The following is a 9,436-nucleotide window of genomic DNA, read 5'->3' as shown; positions in this document are numbered from 1 at the left end:
TCCTAAATGTTTCTGAACATATTTCCAGTACTTATAACTTAAAAAAAACTCCGCATACCAAGGGGATCAGCGGAACTCATTGTCCGAAGTTTAATCGAGTCGCACAGATCTTTCCAACTTATGGGCTGAAGAGGTTCACGATCGCAGTCAATTTCACTCCGTACTTCTAATCTCACAAAGCAATTCATCGAATTCTGGTCCGGTGTGCTGACTAGTCTCAAGCTGTCGTAGTAAAAAAAACGTATTTCAAAGCCCACTTACCAGAACCTGAACTGACTTAAGACATTCATTGCCCTGTTTTAGAAATCTGGGGCCTGGACACTTTCGAGGGTTCACAAACCGCACTTCACCCTTAGGCTATCTTAGACCTACCGCTACGCTCTCAGCAACCGAGGTCCAGGTCTACACATGGTTCATCATATGAGTGGCACTTAGATCCATTGTTCTAATGAGGTTATTCGCAAACGCATTGTTTTGTTCACGTGGCTACTAATTCGGATCGAGGGATTTTAAACACGACCGCATTTACTTTAACTATCACCTCCCTTTATTGAGTATTTTATGCATGGCAAGCGGTGTGTACTTTGGAAAGAAATATCCCAACCGAAGAATATTTGCAGCTGTGACGCACTCATCAGTCGGGTTTGGGTAGCAACAAGCGATTTTTTTGATTTACAAAAACATTGTCTTCCTGGTTCTACGTCTCTTCAATACACATCAACTTGAATCCGCAAAAAGCTCAGGGTACCCTTCTTCTGTCATCTCATTTCCTTAGCGAAGTTGTAGATATATGGACCTTAGAATTACTGAATCATTATTTAACTTCATCAAAAAACCAGTATTGTAGTAGCCAGTGTGCTTACTTGGTTACATCATGTACAGCAACGTTGCCTCTATTCTGAAAACCGAGTAAACCGCTCATATTAGGCGAAATTATACTTGAAGCTGACCCACCACGCACAACTCAAGACCAGGAGAAACAGTGTTTGCGCTGAAGATATGCAAATACGATCAGCAATAATCCCCACTGCAGTATTCTACTGACTCATTTATTACTTTGCTCGCTTCTATTTAGTGAGGCTTTGTCTTCATTACAAAGTTTTTGGGAGCATCATTCAAGTAAAATTCACTCGACTGAGTACAATTTTCAAATAAATTGATAAACGTGGCTATCAGCCTGCTTACCGAGCATTGCAATACACTAACGTTATGTTGCCTGCTATACTTCCATTATTATTAAAGGACCAGATAAAATACTGCTTGGCCTCGTATTTGAATGTATGGAACAAGTGACCTCGTGAGATTTTGTCGAATTATTGAACGGTCGAATTTGGGCAGAGTTTTTTCCAAATCATGTGAATTCCACTCCACACTCTTGAGACCTCTTTTATTCAAACGGAACAATTAGTCATTCATTCAACATGACGCCAACAGCATTGTTCAAAACAATGCGCTCAACAGGCGAGATGCATGTTGCGTGGGAGCGCTGGAATAATTTCCCTGCCACATACAAAAGCTGGCGCCTGTACTTCGGTGCACGGCCTGGAATTTTTCAGTGTTTACTGATCATTGCCTGTCTGGATAGTGGGCGGCTGGCCACAAGATCATGTGTTGCGGTCGAGTTGACATCTCTCCTTTTTCAGCGAACACGGATTTGTTGGTAAGAATGGAGGCATTTCCGATATCATGTAGAAGTGTGTACAAATCTCAAATTCCCAGAGAAAGGTGAATTTTTCTACACCACTCAACAGATAAATGCAGTAGATGAATGCAACAGATGTTTTCCTCAAGCCGTCCGTTTTACTTTGTGGCAAACATTTTTTTTCTAATTTTTACGAATAACACTGATTTTTTACTACATTTTTCAAGTAACAAGTAACATATGGTTTGGTGTTAAAATAAACACGATTTTATAAAATGGCACTTTAAACTGTTTTGGCCACCAAGTGAAATATCATGCCCACGAAACACTCATCAAAAACTATGAATTTATTCAAATGTTCATAATCACACTACTCTCGTTAGAACGGTCGTCCTCCTGTTATGGCGTAATTATTCCGATGAGCCAACACCAAAGGGAAACGCTGGACTCGAGTTCCGCTCTTATTAGAGCTCATCAGCAGTGCATATCCAATGACCGTGCTGGGATCCGAACCCCGGACATCCGACGTGCGGGGCGAGCGTGTAACGGGTACTCCACTAACGCACGTTGGACGTATCTGAATTTTCACGTCTGAACAGGCGAATGTGTTCACACTTGAGCGATTTGGTCGGTGTGCCCCACCCATCGAACGACGACCCGGTAACGGTCCTGGTTGTGACGATCGATTGACCCGCCAGTCAGTCAAATGTAAGTGAAATTTTTAGCCACTGTGTGAAATTCTCTTATGTTAACACTTGAATGACAGTTTATTCGACCACTGTCACCGGTAGAGCTAGTTGCCTCATGCGCTACTAATGAATCACACAGAATTCCAAAAACTTACTGTATACATATGGGTTGTTCTATATTACTTTTGTTTTAGTCCCACACAAATTAACGGCCAATGTTAAACCATGGCGTGCAGTCCGTTCTCGCAAAAACTCTTCGTTTTTTGTGCAAAAGAGAAAACCGGAGTCAGACAGTGCCTTAGCCACTTGGAATGTACTATCCGGTGAAATGGCTTTCCTGCAAGCCATAAACGATAACTTACCACTTAGCAGAATGTAACATCTGAACATCGTGTGACTCTTGTGGGACACCTTTAATCTGCTCTAACTTACAGTTGCTTCGCCCCGCTATCCAGTTGATTGGAACTACAAATTTGACCGCGCTCGTTTTCTATCTTACACCACTTGATGAACCAGTTCCGATCAGTAATCCAAAAATTTGATGAGCGGAACTAAATGAAGCATCTGCATTCGCTTGATAGATGGGACTTTGTTCGTTTTTGTAGAAACATAAGTGCCTTTGCATTCGAACTTATCAAAAAGTCAGGTTGGAACATGCTTGACAGTCGGAAGCCTAAATTCTTGCTTTCCGGTCTTCGGCCAGGACAAATGTTTGCCTTTGTGAATCTGTAACGCGTTCTCAAACAAGTAATCAAAACAGTCACGCCCAAACAACTGTGTCTAATGCCCCACAAACTTCCACTGCGAACGCTGTTAAACTTCAGTGATTCTTCTCAACTTCATCTTTTCTACAGCCGCAAAATTTAGCCAAACTACCAGTGCTGACCTCATTGATGGTTGTTTTTGAATTCAATTGCCACTTATGTGGGCCGTACATGGCGCCGTTTGTCCAAACAGGCTCGTGATCGACGCTCAAAATCAATGTTCCCTGGAGTTAAATACGGGGGAACGTTGTCGACTGGGACACCACATTTCAGATTGCGCATCAGGTGCTACAAAGCTGGTCCACATCAGTCCGACTACGTTATCTCGTGACTTTCGACTGCCCTCCGCACTTCCAAGCGAACGTGGTACACAAAAGTGATTTGTCTGGTCTCTCTAGTTAAGCGAGCTCACTGCTTATGTCTTGTCTGAACCCGGTGCGCACCACGACATAACACAAAACATTTTCTGTACTGAGTAAGCTTTGTCCTGACTAGCACGCAGGTTCTCCTACCTCCACGTCTAACTCAGCATTACTGGTGCATTTCTGTCAGGTGTGGTCCCATACATTGTTTGTACCGGCCAGAAGATGAATTATCAAGAACTCATGTTGGTGAGCATGCTCTGTTCCAATTCAAGACGGGAGTGTTTCAGTAATAAATATGCCATCTATCTAGTAATGTTTAAGAGATGTTGATGCGCTTCTGTGCTCCACGGCAAATGTGGCATAAGAAAAAGACGAAATACTTACATATAAATATGCACATATGTTTCTTCAAACGTTTGATCAAATCTAACCAATAAATAAGCCTTTGTGTAGCCCGAAACGGGCTCAAAATTATTTTGCAAAGAACACGGAAAATTCAGTTTTCTTGTTGTTTTATTGCAGGTGGACTCAAAGTGGAAAAATAAATGGGTGTTTTTCAAACCATGGGGGATTTGACTTCTCTGATGACTAGTTTGGAAATTCCAGACATGCATAATTAATGTGGTGATAAATGCGAAAAGTAACTTTTGAATTACTTTGTATCTCTGTATTCGTTTCTCAACTAAGGTCCAGAGCTGTTTTTCATCATATGTTGTTTAATACAAACACCTGACATCTGGTTGACCAACCCCATGAGAGGCAAGAAGTGGCGTCTGTTTGGATGCTCCCCTTATGTTTTTAAGATATAAGGACGTAGTTCACAATATGTAATAAGCGAACCGATGAGAGGTAAAGTGTTTTGGTTCCCATGGAACATTCCAGAAGGGAATAAATTTCCTTTTTCTTCAAATTAACCTTCCCCAAAGGGTAATTTGCCAACAGATAGCGAAAAATCCCGGTTTTTATTGGAGGTTGTGAATAATTCTTGCATTGGTGATGCATGTACACAATGCAAACGATACTCATCAAATACTTCAAGACCGAAGTATGATATGCACACATTTTCTTTCTAGAAAGTTTTGTTTTAAGCTGTGCTCACGAGTAGTTTGAATCACTTAGTTTAAAAAGTAGAGATTAATTCATTCTTTTGTTTACTGCGAACTCTCCAGCTTCCGCTTTTTCCGCAGCACTGGTGTTCGAAGGAATCTCAAAATCAAATTAATTTACCGGAAACATACCGCGGAAAAGACTACACTGTTATCGTATTTTTTCAAACTCAGACTGAGGATTTCAATACTCTCCAGGAAGCCGACAATAACCCATGGGCCATGTAGTTGCGGAAAGCTATCGATGTCTTTCCAATTTTACCGCGCGACACTATGTTTGGTTACGTTCACTTATTTCGGTGTGCATTCCATTTGGTGTTCTTCACATATCCATGTTATGAAAGACGTTGAAATCTCTCTGGGCTATGTAACCAAGATACTTAGCGCATTTGCATTGGTTCAAATTCATAAGAAATGCCAACAGTATGGTCAGATTTTTGGGAATGCTTTTATTTGTATGGGCGACGGGAGTTCAGGTGTGCAGTCAGACCACATTTGTAAAAAAAATTATAGAAATATGCAATGTGAAAGGAAACGCTGAGACCACAAACGAGATCTTAACTGGTTTGACCGTTCTCCTCAAATGATGACAGAAAATTTTCTGCAGTTGGTGTTTTAAGAAATGCTCAGAAACTCGTGTTTCAGAGCTACCTGTTGGCCTGTTGTTGTCAGCTAGAAAGCCTTTTATTTTCTGACGTTTGCCCAACGTAGCCGGCCGAACGGTAGGGTCTCCGGTTGATTCGACTGGTTGAATTGCGAAAAGTCCATCGCTTTTGTTGAACTTGATGCACTACTCGCTGTGGAGAATAGGCGTAAACAGTACACTAATGTGTTAAAGGGAACCTGTAATTTTTAGTTTGGTTCCGTTAGCTCAACCCTGCTAGAAGCGTTCTCTTTCTGAATGGCAAACAGTCTTTTCAACATTTGGTGTTCCTCTTTCGTCCGATTTCCTGCTTTGCCAAAACTTCACCGTGTAGTTTGTTGTCCAGCATTTTTCAGTCCATACAGTTTAGTTCACTCGTTCTGTCCCAGTGCCTTTATCCAGTGTCGTAATGACAGGTTTGACGTCACTGAGTAACAACTTTGGCAAAGGAAAACTCTGTGGTAATCCTGTTATTTTATTTTCTGAGTCTGTTTTATCGGAAACGGCACTCGCGCAACTCTCGTTCTGTCATCCGGGGGCCGTCGACCAACCAAGCTCCATAGATATCCATGGAAACGTTTTGCTATTGTGCCATCAAATCATACGGTAGAAACAGTTAAATAAACGTTTCCATGAAGTGTTTAATCAGCTCCTAGGTGTCAGTACTTTCACATGATTACCAAACCGAATCGATGATTATGCTGACGAAGAAAAGGATAATCTTTGCCCGTTTTGTGTGCACTGAATATTCCAATTCAGGCAAACATTACGCACGTTGGCGAAAAATTGCCTTTGTTTAACACTATACTCATTGGCACCTTGCTTGCGGTATTAATACTGCTCCCTAAGTTCTGCATTCTTTGAGGAAGTCGTGACACCCTTGTTACTACAGCCCACTGTGGGGGTCGTTTCAATAAAACTAACTCGCTGGTCGCTCCACCGGAAGGCAGACTAAGCCGCCCAAAATGGTAAACCAATGCCGCTAATTACAAAACTCCATTACTCTAAAAAAAACACGAGCTTCGATAAACCTATATGAAGAAAGATTTATTCGTTCGCCCCAGATAAAAGCCCCAAACTAGTACTAAGCAAACGTTTTATCGCAATAAGGCGCTCAAGATGCTTTCAAATAAGACAAAATTCATGAAAAACCGAGACAAAAATAAAATTATTAAAAATAGAGCTCAATACAGTTGCTTGTGTGAAGCGTTTAGAAGATTATTCCCACAGCAGCATAGTCTGACAGAACTAAATCCCACAACCGTCCTTCGTATCTACAGGATCCTAAAATTGTACGGCACCAACTGTCCTCTATCCCTACCACCCAATATTAGTAACATTACCAGGCTGCAGCTCACCGGTCAAAATGATTTCTTGAATTTGTTCACAGGGATTTCCGAAACAGCATATTCGAGGTTGTCGACGCCTGTCGAATACACATGTTTATACTCTTGGATGTCTGTCCAGATTGCCTACTACAGCCGTTTTCAAAACCATTGAGTTTATCCGCGATACATCATCAATTGGCGGGGTTAAATGAAACTTATTTCATAACCCAACCTTAGTACAAGGTCTATCCTCGTCTACAAAAACAGGGGTTCACGATCTGTTCTCCATCCGGTCCCTGCTAGTCTATAATTAACAAAAGGTTCAAACGCAACATAACACCAGATGCAACAACTTTGTGATTCTCTAATTGCTTTGTCACCTACGAAACCTCCTAAAATACTAAAAGTGCCTAACGCTGTCCAAAGCGCGTTGTTTCAACTTGGGAAAAGAGTCTATTGACTACTTTCCGTACAAATGTTGCACTGATAAGAAACCAACTAGGTTGAGTAAAAATGCTCACATGATCTACCTGTTACACCAAGCGCGACAGCTTTGTGAATGTGAAACTCGTCAAATATCTGGCCTTGAGTCCCCAGAATCTGAAAGGCTCCCAAGCCGGACTTTGAATCACAGATAGTCTGGCTTCTGGGTTAAACTTCACGAGAACAAACGTAGCTGCTGAGAAAGGTTCACATGCACTCAGCTGTCATCAAAAAACAACACGGCATGAAATCTGACCAGTTATCAGACAGTCTTCCTGAGACGGACGCTTACTGCTCCGGATATATATTGGCGGTGCCTAATGTCCAGATACAGATAGGAAGGATAAAATGCCAATCATTGGTTCTCCCAAAACGTCTTACGCTCAGTAGTCAGAGAAGAGACAAGCGCTATCGTTAATCGACTGATTAGCATAGACCACGTGAAACGCGGCCAAAGGCCATTTCCTGTTTGAAAGAGCTTAAGAAATCGTCAGTCGGATCCATGATCTCTGTTCTTCTTAGCAAAGTGAAACTGTGATTCTTCTGATACTAACTTTGCTTACAAATCAAATTCACACGACAGAGTAAAAGTTAAACAGTGCCCTACTCTAAACCAGGTACAGCTGAGTTGGGACTTGATAACTTATAATTCTTCAATCTGAACGTTTTTCTTCGCTTAATCTGTAAGGCGGGATGGTATGACTTCAGTCTGTGGCACATCCAACCAGAGAGAGAGAGCTGAATTACGAATCGTAAGCTTGCCATCTGCAGTGGGGGTTGTAGAACGCAAATGAAGCTTAGCTATTTTTAATTACTGACTATTGAAAAAATACATGTCAAGTTACTAAAACATCTTTCCGTGCTCAAGAGAACTAATAATTTAAGATAAGAAATTCCAGACGTCCATTATTTCATCGGCTTCTGAGAAATCTATTTTAAGATGAATTATGAATACTGTATTTTTACTTGTCTTCAACAGCTTTCTTATAATAAGATATTACAAAATCTAATTGCGGCAATCCCGTCTGCAAAATGCGGGAACGATAGTGAGTTTACCTGGTTTACATGGATGGTTAACCAATTCTCGAGCGTGTAAACGTTTCTAAATGCAACAAAGTAATCAGTTGTGCTGTTTAACTGCACCTGAATAAACCAATTTCGGCGAAAAGAGGGTTTGCCATTCCTATCCTACCGTTAGAACAATGAAGGCACTCTCGAATAGCATTATAAAAATGAAAATGGCTGATCGATTCATTGTTTCACAGTACCGAAGTGATCTGATTAAAATGCGCTAAGTTGAAGTAAGTAGAATGTAAGACAAATTTACCTGTACCTTCAGTGGCACACATCATTCGACCAGGCTGAGTGATCCAAGGCTAAACTGTTAATTTAGGCAGTTCAGTGGCAGACATTCATTAAAAGTGGCCGATCTGACCGGAACTTAATTCAGGCACTCGACAAAAGCTTGATTAATTGCCATAACATTCAAATACGGTGAATAGCTTTGTTTTCCCAAATGGTGAAACGTGCTTCATTCCGACAAATTATGCGATGCGCACGAAAGTCACGCCTCTTAGATGACGCAACGAAATAGTCAGATCCTTAAAACTGATAAGTCAACGCAGTCATAAATGGAAAAATATTATTGATCGTTGAAGGGGAGACGATTCGCGCGTGGTTAATGTGCCACCGGGATTATCTCAACTGAACCTTCGAAAGGGGGCGATGACCCACTTTGAATGAAGTCTAAGGGAAACAACAAAAACGTCGTGACGGAAAATCTTTATCACACCACCAAACTACATCGGGTGGAAGCCCAACATTGTTGAACTGAGTGGAGAATAATGAATGATAGCCACATTAGGAGTCTACTGTAATTGAAATGCAGTACTCACGAGCAGAGTATTTTGAAAAAACACTGCTTGATGGTGGCTTCAGTGTTCATCATTTCTGTCACTTTGGGGGTCCTCCAACAGTAGTAAACTTATGGAAGTGCCATTTTTCTATGAAGGAAAACAACAGTCATTAGATAACACGTTTGTCCTGGGACCACACCAAAGGCGGTCAACTTTTGCGCACCATTCTAGTCAATTACTTACAGTTTAAGCAATGTATCAGGAAGGTCAGATTCCTGAAAGCAACCTCAGAACATCTGGAACCTACTGCTCCATCAGGAACTCAATAAGAAAGCCGGCAAGCATCCAATCCAGTCAATCATTCAATCAATTCAGCAAAACCTGATTAGTGTTCTTGCACGCCAAAGAGCGACCGAATGGGGTCAGCGTTCAGGCTTTTCTTAGAGGCACGATCGATGTTGATGGGCGTTCATTAACGCCTATCAGACAGCCTGGATCAATTCAGAAAGTCATTGACGAATCAGCAGATATAACAGATAGTGTTTTGCTCTTAGCAATGA

Source organism: Opisthorchis viverrini, assembly GCF_000715545.1.
Source record: "Opisthorchis viverrini unplaced genomic scaffold opera_v5_178, whole genome shotgun sequence".
Classification (NCBI taxonomy): Eukaryota; Metazoa; Platyhelminthes; class Trematoda; order Opisthorchiida; family Opisthorchiidae; genus Opisthorchis; species Opisthorchis viverrini.
Note: the sequence above shows the minus strand (reverse complement) of the source record.